We start from the raw sequence: 17,568 nt of genomic DNA, 5'->3' as shown, positions 1-17,568 counted from the left end.
TGGTCTGAGAGACAGTTTGTTATAATTTCTGTTCTTGTACATTTGCCGAGGAGTGCTTTACTTCCAATTACGTGGTCAATTTTGGAGTAAGTACGATGTGGTGCTGAGAAGAATGTATATTCTGTTGATTTGGGGTGGAGAGTTCTATAGATGTCTATTAGGTCTGCTTGCTGCAGAGATGAGTTCAATTCCTGTATATCCTTGTTAACTTTCTGTCTCGTTGATCTGTCTAATGTTGACAGTGGAGTGTTGAAGTCTCCCATTATTATTGTATGGGAGTCTAAGTCTCTTTGTAAGTCTCTAAGGACTTGCTTTATGAATCTGGGTGCTCCTGTATTGGGTGCATATATATTTAGGATAGTTAGCTCTTCCTGTTGAATTGATCCCTTTACCATTATGTAATGGCCTTCTTTGTCTCTTTTGATCTTTGATGGTTTAAAGTGTTTTATCAGAGACTAGTATTGCAACCCCCGCTTTTTTTTGTTCTCCATTTGCTTGGTAAATCTTCCTCCATCCCTTTATTTTGAGCCTATGTATGTCTCTGCGTGTGAGATGGGTCTCCTGAATACAGCAGACTGATGGGTCTTGACTCTTTATCCAGTTTGCCAGTCTGTGTCTGTTAATTGGAGCATTTAGTCCATTTACATTTAAGGTTAAGATTGTTATGTGTGAACTTGATCCTGCCATTATGATATTAACTGGTTATTTTGCTCGTTAGTAGATGCAGTTTCTTCCTAGCCTCGATGGTCTTTACATTTTGGCATGTTTTTGCAATGGCTGGTACCGGTTGTTCCTTTCCATGTTGAGTGCTTCCTTCAGGGTCTCTTGTAAGGCAGGCCTAGTGGTGACAAAATCTCTAAGCATTTGCTTTTCTGTAAAGGATTTTATTTCTCCTTCACTTATGAAACTTAGTTTGGCTGGATATGAAATTCTGGGTTTAAAATTCTTTTCTTTAAGAATGTTGAATATTGGTCCCCACTCTCTTCTGGCTTGGAGAGTTTCTGCCGAGAGATCTGCTGTTAGTCTGATGGGCTTCCCTTTGTGGGTAACCCGACCTTTCTCTCTGGCTGCCCTTAAGATTTTTTCCTTCATTTCAACTTTGGTGAATCTGGCAATTATGTGTCTTGGAGTTGCTCTTCTCGAGGAGTATCTTTGTGGCGTTCTCTGTATTTCCTGGATTTGAATGTTGGCCTGCCCTACTAGGTTGGGGAAGTTCTCCTGGATGATATCCTGAAGAGTGTTTTCCAACTTGGTTCCATTTTCCCCCTCACTTTCAGGCACCCCAATCAGACGTAGATTTGGTCTTTTTACATAATCCCATACTTCTTGCAGGCTTTGTTCATTTCTTTTTCTTCTTTTTTCTTTTGGTTTCTCTTCTCGCTTCATTTCATTCATTTGATCCTCAATCGCTGATACTCTTTCTTCCAGTTGATCGAGTCGGTTACTGAAGCTTGTGCATTTGTCACGTATTTCTCGTGTCATGGTTTTCATCTCTTTCATTTCGTTTATGACCTTCTCTGCATTAATTACTCTAGCCATCAATTCTTCCACTTTTTTTTTCAAGATTTTTAGTTTCTTTGCGCTGGGTACGTAATTCCTCCTTTAGCTCTGAGAAATTTGATGGACTGAAGCCTTCTCTCATCTCGTCAAAGTCATTCCCCGTCCAGCTTTGATCCGTTGCTAGCGATGAGCTGCGCTCCTTTGCCGGGGGAGATGCGCTCTTATTTTTTGAATTTCCAGCTTTTCTGCCCTGCTTTTTCCCCATCTTTGTGGTTTTATCTGCCTCTGGTCTTTGATGACGGTGATGTACTGATGGGGTTTTGGTGTAGGTGTCCTTCCTGTTTGATAGTTTTCCTTCTAACAGTCAGGGCCCTTAGCTGTAGGTCTGTTGGAGATTGCTTGAGGTCCACTCCAGACCCTGTTTGCCTGGGTGTCAGCAGCAGAGGCTGCAGAAGATAGAATATTGCTGAACAGCGAGTGTACCTGTCTGATTCTTGCTTTGGAGGCTTCCTCTCAGGGGTGTACTCCACCCTGTGAGGTGTGGGGTGTCAGACTGCCCCTAGTGGGGGATGTCTCCCAGTTAGGCTACTCAGGGGTCAGGGACCCACTTGAGCAGGCAGTCTGTCCCTTCTCAGATCTCAACCTCTGTGTTGGGAGATCCACTGCTCTCTTCAAAGCTGTCAGACAGAGTCGTTTGCGTCTGCAGAGTTTTCTGCTGCTTTCGTCGTTGTTTACTGTGCCCTGTCCCCAGAGGTGGAGTCTACAGAGACAGGCAGGTTTCCTTGAGCTGCTGTGAGCTCCACCCAGTTCGAGCTTCCCAGCAGCTTTGTTTACCTACTTAAGCCTCAGCAATGGCGGGCGCCCCTCCCCCAGCCTCGCTGCTGCCTTGCCGGTAGATCACGGACTGCTGTGCTAGCAATGAGGGAGGCTCCGTGGGTGTGGGACCCTCCCGGCCAGGTGTGGGATATGATCTCCTGGTGTGCCTGTTTGCTTTTAAGCGCAATATTGGGGTGGGAGATACCCGATTTTCCAGGTGTTTTGTGTCTCAGTTCCCCTGGCAAGGAAAAGGGATTCCCTTCCCCCTTGTGCTTCCCAGGTGAGGCGATGCCTCACCCTGCTTCAGCTCTCGCTGGTTGGGCTGCAGCAGCTGAGCAGCACCGATCGTCCGGCACTCCCCAGTGAGATGAACCCAGTACCTCAGTTGAAAATGCAGAAATCACCGGTCTTCTGTGTCGCTCGCGCTGGGAGTTGGAGACTGGAGCTGTTCCTATTCGGCCATCTTGCTCCGTAACCGCAAGTATTATTCCTAGCTTCCAGTACCCTCCTCAGAGGCAACTACTTTTAATTGCTTCTGCTTCAGTCCTCTGATGGTTAGACTGTAATTTAGGGTAATTTGCCTATTCTTCTATACTGAACACATTATTTAGACAGTATATATTCCTTCCCTACTCTGAAAGAATTTATCTTCTAATATTCCCCACACGTATTACATTTCCTCTACAGCTACATATATAGCTTTAAATCAATAAGTGACACTTTTCACATTTTTTACATTATATATAATTAAATGCAGAATTAAGTGGTTTAATCCCCAGAAAACGGAATGTAATCCTATTCACTAAACTAGTCATAGAAGCATGTACTAGGCATTGAGAGCTAATGAGTTCTCTTTCTTCACACTCAGTTTCTTCAAAATCATGCCACACTTTAGTTGTTCATATTTACACACTGGTTCTTGAATCTTTTTTTTTTTTTTTAGCCAAAATTGCTAATTGTCTTCCATTTTTCTTGTTGAGAACAGAAACATACGTGTTCTTCATTATATCATGAAGACATCAGCTTCTTAGTTATACTATTGTTGAATGAAAAAAACTTTCTTAGAAGATTTATTTTCCTAGGTGTCTGATTTCCTGTCCTAATTTGGTCAATAACATATTCCTGCAGAACTGTGAAAAAGGCCTTGTTCCATTTTCTTCTGGTGGTATTTCAAATGAGAAGTTCGATGCCAATTTTAATTTTTCTTTAACTTTTTTCTTGACACTCTTTAGCATTTTTCCCACCCTTCTTTAGTGTTTAATTCCATAAGAATGAATTTGAGAGTATCTATATATCTACTCTGCTTCATATCCAAACTTCAGTCTTTTTATTTTGAGTTCCTGGAGATTTTCTTCTACTATTTTATTTTAGTTAAAAATAAATAATTCATACACCATAAAATTCACCCTTTTAAAGCATACAAAGAAATGGTTTTTGTATATTTACAAAGCTGTGCAACCATCACCACAATCTAGCTTCAGAACATTTTCATCACCCCCAAAAGAAATCCCACACCAATTAGCAATCACTTACTCATTCCCCCTTTTCCCCAGCCCCTGGCAGCCACTAATTTACTCTGTCTCTATGGCTTTGCCTATTCTGGACGTTACATATAAATGGAATCATACAATATGTGGCCTTTGTGCCTTTGTGTCTGTTTCTTTCACTCAGCATAATGTTGTCAAGGTTCATCCATGTTGTAGCATGTAGCTCCTTTCCTTTTTGTGACTGGATAATATTTCATTGCATATATATACCACATTTTGTTTATCCACTCTTCACCTGTGGTTTATTCAGTGATTTTCTCCTGCACATTTTTTTTTAGCTTTCTTCTGACAGTTCTGTTAGGTGGGTGTAGGCCTTCTATTGATTCTCTGATTTTGTTTCATATTTTTGATTTCTTTCTTTTTACTCTTCATTTTGGTAGATTTCCTTTGTTTCATTTTACAGTGTTTGTATTACAGGTAAAATTTTGTAGCAGCCATATTTTTATGAGACTGAAGTGCTACCGACTGAGCTAACGATGCACCTTAGCCATATTTTTAATTTCCAGTAACCCTTTCTTGTTTTTGGTTGTTCCTTTTTTATAAGAAGCCTCTTTTGGACTGGATACAGTGGCTCATGCCTGTAATCCTAGTGCTTCATGAGGCTGGGGTGGAGCATGGTTTGAAGCCTGGAGTTTAAGACTAGCCTGGGCAACAAAGCAAGGTACACATCTCTAAGAGTATTAAAAATAAAAAATTAGCCAAGCATGGTGGCACGTGCATGTAGTCTCAGCTACTCCATAGTAGGCTGAGGTAGGAGGATCCCTTGAGCCCAGGAATTTGAGGCTGTAATGAGTTATGGTCATATCACTGCACTCCAGACTGGGCAACAGAATGAGACTTTGTCTCAAAAAAAAAAAAAAAAAAAAAAAAGGCCTCTTTTGTTTTCTTTTTGTTTTGCATGGCATTTAGTTTACATTTATTGAGCGCCTATTTAGGTGTCCTCAGCTGATGTAAGACACTCCCAAATGTCCTACTTAGAGAGACGAGAGGCATCTCCCTAGGCAGATATATCCACTGTGTTGTGAATTAAATAAGGACCTTCAGAATGCCTGGTACCTGATGTGTATTTGGTTTACAATGGGACTTCCTTCCTCTTGCTTCTGAGTTAGTCAGGTTAGCTTAATGCCTTTGTTAAGATGGAGCTGGCCTTTCTGTTTGTCACTCCTCTGTGCTGTTAGAAAAGCAGACAACCTCTCTAGCACAGCTGCAAACCAAGTCAGATGTCAACAACTTTAGCTTTAGCTTTCTTTCCTTTCGTGGTTTGTGCTTCTCTTTTGAAGTTCAGGTTTATTGAGGCATAATTTATAGAGAGGAAAATTCACCTGTTTAAGGTATTCAGTTTGATGAGTTTTGATAAATGTATACAGTCATGTTACTATAGCCACACTCAAGATAAAGAACAGTTTCATCAACCCACAAAGTTCTCTTGGATCTCTTCTCAAATCTCTCATCTTGAGGGTGGATTTCTTCAAGTGGTTAGTGCTCAATCCTATAGATCAGTGTCAGGGGTTTTCCCTGCTGTTGTGTTCTCTCATAAGCTTCTCTACTGACCCTTAGGGCTGGGAAGTCCTAATGTGAACCCTGCGAGGGGGACATGCTTTCCTTTAGGGGACATGGGTGTGGAGCAGGAAGAAAGCAGTTCTGCAGTGTAAATTCTCTAGTCTCTAATTGCTTTGATGCAAGGGGATAGGAGTGAGATGGGAAGAGCTACCTGCATCAGTTATTTCATAAATAGCCCTTTTATTAATTACACTGATTGCTGCTCTGCCTCCTGCTTCTACTTTGGTTTCTTGCTATATACAAATTTAGGGTCTTCTAGGACTCTGACATAAAAAATGGCTCCCAGCTGCACTGTAGCCTTCTTCCAAACGTGTTCTGGGCTTCAACTTCCTTTGCTGTGATTTATCCAGTACTATGGTCCTCTCTTTCTTCTTGCCAAGAACTTCACAAAAGTATATTTCTCTCGGATGGCTTTCCTTCTGGTCACAGTAGTGTCATGACTTTATTTCTGCCTTATTTATTTACCGTAAATATCATGTGGCTTTGCAAGGGGGAAGTGAATTTGTGTGCCTGGCGTGCCATCCTGAAGCGTAAGTCTTCAAGGATCAAATTCATAAGAATCTATAGTACATCCAAGAGGTTGGCAAATAGTCAAATTGTCTGGATGTATCTGGATGTCTTCTTAAGTGAAATAATTCTTCAGAAAAAAGAACAAGTTCCATGACTCACATCAGCATGTACTTTGGCTCTCTCCATTCAAGTTATTATTATTATTTTTTTCAGTAAGATAAAGTCCTAATTAAAAGAAAAAATGAACAGATTCTCACAGGTAGTTTCAGGAAGTATCCCAAAGACACTTAGGTATTGACATCTTCGAGAAGTTTAGCTTAGTTTTTTAGCCATTCTGTAAATATGGCCTGATAGTAGGTTACCTCCCCAGCTTACATATTTGTGACATGGATGGAAGCTACAATTTAATTTTTACCAGTGTGGAATCTGAAATAGGGCAGCTTGATCTGGGTCATAAAGAAATTCAAAAGGGACTCAAGACATTATATTAAAACCTACTAAAGTGGATATAAAAATATAAAACACATGCCCCACCTCAACGCCCACTAATTTTTGAAAGAAATTCTTTAGAAAAGGAAAATTCATTTAAAAACAAAACTAAAACACCCATTTATCTTTCCAAGGCAGTGGAAAGTGAAAGATGACCACTATCTTTCATTTTGGGTCTTTTCTTTCTCTCTCTCTTAAAAATTCAAGGGGAGTTGGAGAGCCTATCAAAGTCTGTCTTTGGGTTGCAAAAAAGGGGAAGATTTCTGTAGGCAAAAATCTCCGGCGGGTGGGCTGCAGTCTCCTCCCCGTGAGATCTTGCAGGTATAATATTCTGGCAAAAAGGACTTTTCATTCCATGAGAGGGAAGGAAGAGTGAGGACATCACAGCTTTCAAACCTCTTGTGATAGGCCAGTGTCCATCGTCCTGGAGTGGGAAGATGGTGAAGCTCTTACATTCGCTTGCCTTTTGTTTCTTCTGGGTCTTCGCTGTGATCTCTTTCCCTGTCCCCCTTCGGCAGCACCTGGACACAGTAAAGGGCTACAGTAAGGACTCTCAAGCATTGGAGCCGGTGAGTCATCTGACCTTCATCGCGCTAAGCTCCTGACAGATGTTATACAGGTCAGGGATGTTTGGGCAAACCTCTCACCCTGGCATTGGAGTCCAGTCCAGTTCTGTCACTTAATGCTTAACCTTTCTGTGGGCTCAGTTTTCTCACTTGTAAAAAGGGGTCCCTAATACTTGCGCACCTTACAGGAAGTAACATAAGCCAGGGTATTTGTGAGTGTGTTTTGGAAAGCACAAAGCTCTCTTGCAAATGTGAGATGTTATTATTGCTTGCTTTACCCTGGCCCGGAGCCTGCCCACAGAAACCAGCTGTTCCTGTTTCCTCTGTGACCCGCGGTAGCACCGGGGGCGATGGTGCATGGGGCTCCGTGGTCCCCGCCCGGGCCCGCCGCAGCCGGCTGTGAGGAAGCAGCGCGGCTGCACTACCAGCCTTGTCCTCGCGCCGGGGACCCTGGGGTGGGTCACCTCGCCGGGTCGAGGCCTCGCAGGCAGGCCTGGCGGAGGGAGGAACGAGGCCTGTGTGCTGGAGACCCGGGCAGGCGCGTCATGTGCGAAAGGGAGAGGCTGCCAGTAGCTCACGCGCCTTCGAAGGAGTGCAAGAACGGGGTGCGGGGGCTGCTCGAGTGGGACGCGAGGCGGCGGGGGAGCGAGCGCTAGCACCCGGAAGCAGGAAGCCCGGGCAAACTACCTGTGCCCTTTACGGCACCTGCTTCTTTTCAAGTGGCTTTCTCCCTCAGCTCCTCCGGGCGTGTGTATCAGCCGGCGCGGCGTCCCTGCCCTATGCCCTGGGCCGCCAGGGGCCGGGAGGCGACGCGGGAGGCGGAAGGAGGGGAGCAAGCAGCGCACCCCCCTCTGGCGGCCGGAGCAGGGACGCCCGGAGCGCAGGGTTTCAGGCTGGACCTCGAGAAACGTGTGCAAAATATGCCTTTTTGCTTGACACTTGGAGAATTCTGTTATTTGGTTCTATTCCTGAAAGCAAAAATGGACAATTGAGATAAACGAAAAAGAGAGGCATCAATAAGAAAAACGAACGAGTTCCTCAGTGAATTTTTATGGCATCTAAAATTTTAGTTTTTGGTAACTAAAACATAGTATAGGCAGCAGATTAGATTGTAATATCCCTTGTAGTTTCTCCATGTCGTTCCCCAAGTGTCAAATAATATGGCCATCGGCAGCAAAAAAGCTTATTGGTGGGGTTTCAGGGGATGAGATCTCTTCATCAGCAGCCATTCCATCCCATTTTCTTCTCAGGACTGTTTTTGCTGTTCACTTTCTCCCCTTCCTAGCCCCATTGATCAGGGAAAGGTATGGAGCTGAAACGCAGGGGAAAAGTGTATGAGTCAAAGTTAAGCTCCGATGTTAAAACCCTTATGTCCCCAGGCTTGAAGCTAACTGCATGGTGCTCACCCTTTAAATGGTCAACATCCAAGCGAGAAGGCAGAGAGGTCCAGGACTAAGCGACCACCCCAGGGAGGGAGGGACACAGTGAAATCTGCTCTGGGAATCCCAGATCTTAGAGTTAGTTGATCCTTGGAGAAAAGTCACAGAGCCAAGAGACTTACAAAGTGAGATGAATGAAAGAAAGAAAATAAACAGTTGTTGGGTCTGTTAGGAAAGGAGAATGTGGGATTGACCAAGAACCGTTATATTCCAGGTGCCTTACATATATTACCTATCCCTCCCAGCGGCACAGTGAGACAGGCCTGTTATGTAATTCCATTTTGCAGATGGGGAGACTGAGGCATGCGGAATCTGTTTGCCAACACCACATGGGTTTGTGGATCTTTGATTTGAATCTCAGCCTCTGTCATTTTAAATCTTGTGTTATTTTCTTAATGGGAAGCAAGAAAAACATATTTGTGTCCTAATAACCCAATAGAACTGTGGCATTTTAGTGCTGGAAAAGTGCGTGGGGCCACTTATTCAGTCCCTTTCAATGCCTTTATTTCGAAGTTGAAGAGGCAAAATTGCCCAGAGTTGGGCAAGGCAGGCTTGGAATGCTGTCCTGTGTCAGTGAAGGGCACCCACCATCCACCCAAGCGTTTTAGCCCAAATCTGGACACCATCTTGGTAACTCCCCCTCTACCTCTTACATGGGATCCATTTGTAAGTCCTATAAACTTCAGCTCTAAAGAACTGAACCCTCCCCCCTTCTCTCTCCTGAGTTTATGCAGTAGTCTCCTAATTGATGCTTCTAATTCCACTCTCCACCCTGTAGTCATAGTGATGTTTACAAAAATGAAATGGTTTCATTCCTCTGCTTAAAGCACATCAAATACATCTTATACTCTTAGATTAAAATCTAAACTCAGCATGGCTGCTAGATCCTCCATGATCTCTTCCTTTTCTACTGATCTTGCTAGGGTCCCTCTCTTCCTCCTGCTCCCTGCTGTTGCCACACTGGCCTCCTTTCTGTGCCTTGGGCATATTAGGGATGTGATGCCGGAAATACTCTTTCTTGGAATCTGGTTAACACCTTCCCATCCATCAGGTCTCTGCTTAAATGGCAGAAAAGCCTTCCCTGACAGCTGCACTCCAAGTGACCCTGTAAAATTACTCTATCACATCAACCCCTTTATTTTCTTCATAGCATTTATCACCGTCTATAATCTTCTTGATAATCTGTGTACTTATCTTTATCCACTAGAATGTAAGCTGGGGATTTTACTGTCTTGTTCATGACTACTTTCCAAGGCTTAGACCAAGGCCTGATACATAGAAAATACTAAAAATTATTTGTTGATTGAATAAATGACCAAATGAGCTTAGACTTCTTGATTCCAGGTCAGTGCCCCTTCCTTCACTGGCCCACTACGATATAGGCGTGTGACATACTTGGGAGACGGAAAACAGAAAGGTCACCTCCAAAGGCTAGTAGAGTCAGGAGAATAGAGAATTTGGAAGAAGAGAGAGAGCCTAAACAGACTGAGAAGCATGGGAGGGGAGAGCAGGGATTAAGTCTGGACTATGGCCTGTGACCCTGCGACAAGATCTCCAGTGAATATTTCTTGATTTATCCACAAACACTGTGATGGGGTTTATTACACATAACAGCAAATCAAAGCAGCAGTGGCAGCAGAAAACAACGAAGGCAAAGAAAGTAAGCCTGGGAAGAGAAAGCAGTTTTTGGACAACAGTTCCTTCATCTCAGCATTTTTCATGGATTTCAAATAAGCAGTAACAATATTTTTATTTGCACATTTTCTTTGAAAATAAAAATGATCTTATTGATTTTCAAAAATGAAATAATCAAAGCATATGTTTACATTTTTCTTGCTATTTTGTCTTATTTACAAGTGTAATGGTTACCATTCAGGTGAAGTGGCATATTCTGAAGCATCCAGAAGCTTTCTCTCCAACAAAATTATCTCCCTCATTTTGCTTAAATTTTATATAAGTAGCTGAATGGAGCTTTAAAAGGCTGACAATCAAAAACAACAAAGGCTGAGAAGTTACTACATACAATCCTGTGGTCCTTGAGCATGATGCATAGACTTTGAGAACTCTGAGGACAAGCTCTGTACTCTGTTCAGTTTAGTGTCCTAAGGTCAAGGACATATGGTGTTATGCTAGGTACTTGGGAAACAGTCACTGTCTTTAGGGTGCATAGTAGATGTCCAATAAATGTTTAAGATGTAGCAGGGGAGCAGATGTGAAATTGTAACAAAAAGTAGTACAGGGTAACTGTCCCAAGAGAAGTGCAAAACTTGGAGATATAAAGGAGGAAATTATGGCTTTTCAGAGGGGTCAGGGAGAACCTTATGCAGGGCAAGTATTTGAAGATAGAAAAGATGGGCACTTATTATTAAATGGGTGAATGCATGCATTAAATTGCCAAAAGACAGAAAATTCCAAGCAAACACAGAGGCAGGAAAGCATCATGAGTGTAGGATTCAAGCAGGGAAAGGAAAACCAAATGTCTGGAGCAGCAGGTTGAGGAGACTGTGCTGTTGAGGCCTTGGACCCCAGTAGACGCCAGCAGAGTGTGCTGGGTATTTCTGTGAGCCTTAATCCCATCTTGCTGGAGGTAAATTTAATCTGTCATTTGGGTGTTCTCTCTTCATCAGTATCTCAGAGACTGTGTGGTTCCTTAAAACACAGGATAATTGCTCCTAATTTTTGGCTCATTATGGTGGCCCTATTGTTGAAGTTGTCATGAACCCTTGAATGGCAGTGAATCTGTTTCTCTGCTCTTGTTGGCCTGCAGGCATCTTTCTCTGCAATGGAAACCCTGTTGCCAAGGATACAGCCTCCCTAGCTTCACCACAGTCAGGCCCTGCAGAAGCCTTGTCTTCTTCCCCAGGTTCTGCCAGAAGTAGGACACAGGCCCCTTGATGATTGTGGAAACCACCACACCTTCCTGGTATAGGGCAGTCTCCTTCTCTCCTTTGTTACTTCTGCTTCTACCTGTGTTCCTCCAACATAATCCACTTCAGGAACCCAAGCTCTTGAAGACCAGACACAAGCAGGGGTAGTAGGTCATTTGCTTTCAAGCTTCTGCCACAAACTTCCCTGATGTAAGGCAGAAATTTGCCTGGCTACTTGCTTGGAATAGGAGAGGAAAACACTGGCAATACAAAGCACAAATTAATAGTTCAATAAATTATCCTTCATATGCTTAGCTGGGTGGACAATGAGAAGGCAGTGAAGGTTAATGAATAATAGTATTCATACTTTATTATTCACTTTTTTCCCCATTAGATTAAGAATGGAAGGGAAGATGAAAAGCAAAAAGAAAGTACGGTGGAGGATGCTAGAAATTGGAGATTGGGAGGACATAGTCTTACCAGAAACTCATTTGTCATGGCCAGCTAAACTCTGGGCTGCCCACTTCCTTTTTTCCTTCACTTCGTTTAATCAAGGCTGAAGGAGGTGGCCCTAGTAATAGGGTTGAGAGGTTTCCTGTTGCATCTAGGTGGGAATCAACTCTTCATTTGTTCCTGGATATTATATTAACTTTGAAAGCTATCTATGGGGAGGTTTTAGCTGAGACCATTTTCAAATAGGCCTTCTGCGTAGGGAGAAGTTCACTAGGCCTCAAGTAACAGAAACCCAGAAAAAAACTGACCTAAAAATTAGGGATCCGATTATTATTTACATCTGGAAGCAGAGTCAGGGCTCATACTGAGGATTTGTGAAGCCCCCAGGATCCTCCTGTATTTCTGCTCAGTAATCCTTACTATGCTTTTGGGGCCTGGTGGTCACAATACTGTGGCTCCACCTCCAACATGATATATCTAGGAAGGAAGAAGGGTATGCGCAAAGCATCCAGTCACTTGAGTCTATGTGCCTTTTAAAGAGCTTCTGCAGAAGTTTCATCCTTCGACTTTCACTTGTATTTCATTGGCCAGAACTGTGTTACATGGCCATTCATAAGTGCAAAGTGGGCAGGCAAATAAAGTTTTCAGCTAAGCACATTGCCACTGAGAAAAATTCAGGTTGGTTTGTAAAGAAGAAATGGATATTGAATAGACAGCTAACAGTGACTGCCACATTCTATACCATTTTGTCCTCTTATCCAAGTTAATGTGCCTCCTGGGCGAGCAAACCAAATTTTAGCAAACATAAATAAATCTTCTATCAATGCTTCTCTCCTCTGTGCATCTAACAAAATGAATATAAGAAGTAACTTTTGTATTGGTATCTCATATTACGTATATTAAATTTTCCCTCCATTCACATAGATCATACTGAACTGACTGTATTTAGGGATGCCTAAATGTAGTTATTTAGAAAGCTCCCTGTAATGGCCAGTTCTTTGTTAAGTGTCTTTTAGTGCTTTCTTCTTCTCTCACTTTTTACTTTTCTATGTGGTCTATCATCTCATCTATATTGGTAGTTCAATAACAACTTATTTCCAACTTCCATATCTTTTTTTTTTTTTTTTTAGATGGAGTCTTGCTCTTTTGCCCAGGCTGGAGTGCAGTGATGTAATCTCGTCTTACTGCAACCTCCACCTCCCTGGTTCAAGCAATTCCCCTGCCTCAGCCTGCCGAGTAGCTGGGATTACAGGTGCATGCCACAATGCCCAGCTCATTTTTTTGTATTTTTAGTAGCGATAAGGTTTTACCATGTTGGCCAGACTGGTTGCGAACACTGACCTCAGGAAATCTGCCCGCCTCAGCCTCCCAAAGTCTGGGATTACAGGCGTGAGCTACTGTACCCGGCCTCCAACTTCCATATCTTTATGAGCCAGTTATCACTTATAACTGCATTGTCCTATACATCCAACTTTATTCAGAATAAGAACTAGTTTCACAGATGCCTTAAATTCAACATACCCATGGGATCTTAGTGTCTTTCTCTCCCAAACTTTTACCTCCTCTGTGTTTATTCACCTTGGTGAGCACACATGGCCACGCCAGAAACCTGTGAGTCATTCCTGAATCTTCCCTTATGTTTCTTCCTCCCCACGACCATTTGATGTTTAAAGTTTTGTACAGATAGTATGCTGAATATTCTTAAATGTGTCCTCTTCTCTCTAATCCATTGCTACCTGTTGGGTTCACCTAGTTTGGACTAGTTGTTTTTAGCTATTTGTTGCCATATGAATAGCTGTCTGTTAGATTTCTCCAGTAACTGCATATCATCCAGAATCTGCAGCTTTCTGTGGTAGTTTTTGAATTACCGTGTTTTCATTTGGATGATATTTTAAAACACGTGAACGATTGTGGATCACCTCAATGGATTCCTTAGAGCTGAGTACTGACAATTGATTTTGGTGCCTGCACATTCACTTTGTTTTTGTTGTACCAATGGGCATTACTATAATTATTAATAGTTTATGCAAAAAAAAGATGGGGAGATTTGTACCTCAAAATGAGGCTTTTGGGATAAAGTTCCATGAAGTCACTGTCTTTTGTTATATTAACAAAGGTTTTACCCTAGTTCAAAGAAGTAAAGCCATCCTGGGTCTGGGTGGTATAAGCTGCTGAATTCAAAAGTACCTGCACTGTGACAGTCCAATGTTCGCGGTGGAAATCTGTCTCCGTAAAAGTGATGTCATCAGTTATATTGAATTAATACATTAATTTGAATGGTATTGTTTTTGTGAGTTTATACACATTTTTATAGTTGCAAAAGAGCTATAAGATGCTTGTGCTTAATTTTAAGTTTGCATATATCTAAATAACAATATACTAACAGTATTTAAGTGGAGTTTTGGCTCTAGGATAATTTATCCTTTTAAAGAGGGTGCATGTATTACTGAAGTGGGTTAACCCAGGGTCGGCAAACCTTTTTTTTTTTTTTTTTTTTTTTTTTTTTGAGACGGAGTCTCGCTCTTTTGCCAGGCTGGAGTACAGGGGTGCGATCTCGGCTCACTTCAACCTCCACCTCCTGGGTTCAAGCGATTCTCCTGCTTCAGCATCCCAAGTAGCTGGGACTATAGGCGCATGCCTCTATGCCCAGCTAATTTTTGTATTTTTAGTAGAGACGGGGTTTCACCATGTTGGCCAGGATGGTCTCCATCTCTTGACCTCATGAACCACCCACCTCAGCCTCCCAAAGTGCTGGGATTACAGGTGTGAGCCCCCGGGCCCAGCTAGCAAACTTTTAAGGTAAAGAGCTGGCTAGTAAATATACTAGGCTTTGGTGGCCATATAGTCTTTACCATAACTACCCAACTCTGATGTTGAAGTGTGAAGGCAGCTGAAGACAGTATGTAAACAAATGAGCATGGCTGTGTTCAGTACAACTTTGTTTACAAAACCAGGCTTGATTTGGACTCCATGTACAGTTTGCCAAGCCCTCATCTAGAGAATACAATCCAAGTCCTTTGGCTTGATGTACAGTGTGTTCATCTATCTAGACTCTTCTCCTACCCAGTATTCTGAACATGCCATGTGCTCCAGCTGGACAGGCTACTTCTATTTTCCAAGCATGTCACCCTTTCCCACTATTCCATGCCTTAGCAAATGCTCCCTGAGATATCCTTCCCTGTCTTCTTAAACTTACTATCTCTGTCTCACTCTTTAGGATAAAACTTAAAAACTGTCTCCTCTTGGAAGCTTCTCTGGCCCTTTGAGTTGAGTTTATGCTTCTTTATACTTGCTCTGTACTCCCAAAACATTTTTGGGAAAGTTACCTATATTGCAGTTGGGCATTTACTTGATTATTTGACAGTCTGCTGTTCTAGACAGTCTCCTTGAGAGAATTGAGAGAATCCTTTCTTTCTTTTCTGCAGCTCAAGCTGCCGTACCTGTTGTCCCCAGATTTAGGGAGTGATGGAGAGAACAGAAGGAAATAAGAGAGAGTATGAGTTCCATATTGACTTCCTATTTACCCAAAGAAACTAAGAAACAAGTTTCTTGAATTGAGTTTTCCTTGAATTGGCAGTAAGGTATTTTTCCATTGATGGAAGTGGGTCCTGTGATCTGAGTCAGTTTTAAAAAAATAAAGGGGGTTTTATGTTTGCACATCTGGGTTTTGAGACTGTAAAATTCATGCCTGTTATAGAAGTTATTTGACTTCGGCCAGGCGTGATGGCTCAAGATTGTATTCCCAGCACTTTGGGAAGCTGAGGTGGGTAGATCATGAGGTTAGGAGTTCAAGACCAGCCTGGCCAACATAGTGAAACCCTGTCTATACTAAAAATACAAAAATCAGCTGGGTGTGGTGGTGGGCGCCTGTAATCCCAGCTACTTGGGAGGCCGAGGAAGGAGAACCACTTGAACCCAGGAGGCAGAGGTTGCAGTGAGCCGAGATCATGCCACTGCACTCCAGCCTGGGCGACAGAGCTAGACTCTATCTCAAAAAAACAAAAAAAAAGCTATTTAACTTTGATAAATGGTGGGACTTCACTGAAAAATAAGAGACAAAGAAGAAGAAAAAGAAAACATACTATGTGTATTTGGGGTATAGGTAGGTAGGCTGAGTTGGGGGAGACAATATGAAAGCCTGGATTTTTAAATCCTACACCAGGAAGACGCCCAGAGGGAACTGTTTAGGGAAGCAAGCCTGTGAGTGGTAGAAAGGGCAGTAATTTTAAGTCCTGGACAGAGTGAGATTTGAGGACTCAGGGCCAGGGATGTTCGACTTTCCCTCTCCCTCCACCTCTTTGCCCTTCCCTTGCTTCTCCCTGCTCCCTTCCTCTATTTCTGTCCTCTAGATGTTTCTACCCTATGATGTCTTCTACTGAATATTTGGGAAATGTGAATGCTAGTCATCTAATTGTTAAAGTCAAACTCTTTTACTCTATGTAGTTCTCATTAAATGATGTTGATGATTTTATACAAATGTGTTGACATTTTACCATATTATGTTTTTAACAGGGTATAAACTTTAGACTATACACACACACACACACATATATATACTTTGCTTCTTAGTTCTTATATATACTGAGATGGAGTCTTGCTCTGTCACCCAGGCTGGAGTGCAGTGGCACGATCTTGGCTCTCTGCAACCTCCACTTCCCAGGTTCGACCATTTCTGCCTCAGCCTCCTGAGTAGCTGGAACTACTGGTGTGCACCACCACACCCAGCTAATTTCTGTATTTTTAGTAGAGACGGAGTTTTGCTGTGTTGTCCAGGCTGGTCTCGAACTCCTGAACTCAGGTTGTCCACCCGCCTCGGCCTCCTAAATTTCTGGGATTACAGGCGTGAGCCACCACGCCCGGCCTCAGACAATATTTTTTATAAAAAAGAAACCAGGGTCTTCCTTTAGGCAACACATGGGAGGTTAGTGGTCCTTCTCTAGAAACATTACCATCCTCCTCCTCCTCCTCCTCCTTCTCCTCATCCGATTGACAGCTTGTGGTATGCCAGGCACTGCACAGATGCAGATACAGAAAGATTAAGTAACTTGCCCGAAGTCACATGCATGGGAAGTGGCAGGGTGGTCTGGCTCCTGAGGTGATGTGCTTCACCTCCACACTTCACTTCCTCTCCGGATTCTAATTTGCAAGTTTGCTGCTTTCTTCTAATTGTTGTAGGATATTCATCCCCCATCTGTGTCTATTTATGATCTATATCCACCTTTTGTGAATAAAACCAATAAAGTTTTGTCTGTATAAATGATCTGTGTAAATGTCTCTTGGTATTAAGATGGCTTATGAGGAAATATAAATTATATTTTGCAGTCCTTGTCTGATTTCCACAGTAATGGATTGTGTCTATAGGATATGAACTCAATAGGTTAGAAAAGTGAAAAAAATCATCATCAGTAATGGTACAACTGACATCATGTGGCTCCTGAGGTGATATATTGAGAAGGACAAACATCACCTATGCGATAGTACTGCCAAAATGTTTCACCTCAATCTAATCATGAGTAAACAATCAGACAAACACACATTAAAGGACATCCTGCAAGGCCACTGGCCAGGACCCTTCACAGGCATCAATGTCATGAAAGACACAAACGCTGAGGAGCGCTTGGGATTGATGGAGACTAAAGAGACAGGATAACAAAATAAATGCGTGAGCTTTATTTGGATCCTGGATCAGGGGACAAAAACAGCTATATAAGATGTTATAGGAACATATGGGAAATTTTGAATTTGGACTGTATATTAGATAATGTTAAAGTTCCTGATTAATAATTATATGCTGGTTGTATAATGCCTTTGCTCTTAGGGG

The 17,568-nt window shown here is 42.5% G+C and overlaps 2 protein-coding genes and 1 pseudogene across 2 annotated transcripts in view; 1 reads left to right on the top strand and 2 right to left on the bottom strand.

Moving 5' to 3' along the window:
* LOC126957008 (RNA-binding protein 15-like) overlaps positions 1 to 7,011 on the bottom strand; it is a 66,400-nt pseudogene extending 59,389 nt beyond the window's left edge.
* Positions 1 to 17,568, bottom strand: part of C6H5orf63 (chromosome 6 C5orf63 homolog) — a 471,154-nt gene that overhangs the window by 171,638 nt on the left and 281,948 nt on the right. The gene's annotated exons all lie outside the window — the stretch shown is intronic.
* The window catches only part of MEGF10 (multiple EGF like domains 10), a 396,429-nt gene that overhangs the window by 149,816 nt on the left and 229,045 nt on the right, over positions 1 to 17,568 (top strand). The window lies entirely within an intron of this gene.

The sequence above is a fragment of the Macaca thibetana genome, chromosome 6 (assembly GCF_024542745.1).
Source record: "Macaca thibetana thibetana isolate TM-01 chromosome 6, ASM2454274v1, whole genome shotgun sequence".
NCBI classification, from domain to species: Eukaryota; Metazoa; Chordata; class Mammalia; order Primates; family Cercopithecidae; genus Macaca; species Macaca thibetana.
This window is presented reverse-complemented; position numbering and strand designations above follow the sequence as displayed.